This window comes from Triticum aestivum, chromosome 2B (genome assembly GCF_018294505.1).
Source record: "Triticum aestivum cultivar Chinese Spring chromosome 2B, IWGSC CS RefSeq v2.1, whole genome shotgun sequence".
NCBI classification, from domain to species: Eukaryota; Viridiplantae; Streptophyta; class Magnoliopsida; order Poales; family Poaceae; genus Triticum; species Triticum aestivum.
This window is the reverse complement of record NC_057798.1, coordinates 219192998-219194382: the sequence shown is the minus strand read 5'-3', so window position 1 is coordinate 219194382 and position 1385 is coordinate 219192998.

Sequence of the window (1385 nt, the reverse complement as noted above, 5' to 3'; positions counted from 1 at the left end):
CCTCGTCCTCCTTGCAGAGCGCATGTTGTATTTGTGGCGTAGCTCGGAAGGAGAGAGTAGCAGTAGACCTACACCTTGTCTTCCTTGCAGAGCGCACGTTGTACTTGTGGCGTAGCTCGGAAGGAGAGGGTAGCAGTCGACCTACACCTCGTCTTCCTTGCATAGCGCATGTTGTACTTGTGGCGTAGCTCGGAAGGAGAGGGTAGCAGTCGACCTGCACCTCGTCCTCCTTGCGAAGCGCATGTTGTATTTGTACTTAGGCGAGCGCAATGCTGCAGCTAAGCCTCCGAGTGGAAGACTGGCTTACCACTCGACATGATTTTGTTTATCTTAGGCGAGTACTTGGACTGCAGCTAAGCCTCCGAGTGGAAGGCTGGCTTACCACTCGACAGGATTTTGTTTATCTTAGGCGAGTACTTGGACTGCAGCTAAGCCTCCGAGTGGAAGGCTGGCTTACCACTCGGTAGGATTTTGTTTATCTTAGGCGAAACGGATTTGGCAGCTAAGCCTTCGTGTGGGAGGCTGGCTTACCACTCGACAGGATTTTGTTTATCTTAGGCGAGTACTTGGACTGCAGCTAAGCCTCCGAGTGGAAGGCTGGCTTACCACTCGGTAGTATTTTGTTTATCTTAGGCGAAACGGATTTCGCAGCTAAGCCTTCGTGTGGGAGACTGGCTCACCACTCGGTTAGGATTTTTTTACAGACTTGGGCGAATCGGATTCGCGGCCAAGCCACCCACTGGGGGATTGTTTTGAGTGGACAAAAGAAATAACGATTACTGGGAAAATTATAAAGCTCTTGTCTTTGATAAATAAACTACAGAAGTACTTTTATTACAACTCATCCGAGTGAATACTTAAGTGTAAAAGGGGCGGAGAAGCTCCACGTTCCAAGCTCGGGGCTCGTCGATCTGATGCTTGACATTGTAAAGACGGTATGCTCCATTGTGGAGAACCTTGGTGACGATGAAGGGACCTTCCCAAGAAGGAGCAAGCTTGTGTGGTTTCTGCTGATCCACTCGGAGAACTAAATCTCCTTCCTGGAAGGCTCGACTCTTCACGTTTTTGGTGTGGAAGCAACGCAAGTCTTGTTGGTAAATGGTCGATCTGATCAGAGCCATCTCCCTTTCTTCCTCTAAAAGGTCGACTGCATCCTGCCGTGCTTGTTCTGCTTCAGCTTTGGTGTAGAGCTCGACCCAGGGAGCATTGTGGAGAAGGTCACTCGGCAAGACTACTTCAGCTCCATAGACCAAGAAGAATGGAGTTCTTCCAGTCGACCGGTTGGGCATGGTCCTTAACCCCCAAAGCACCGAGGGAAGTTCGTTGACCCATGCACCAGCCGCATGCTTAAGATCACGCATCAAACGGGGTTTCAACCCTTTGAG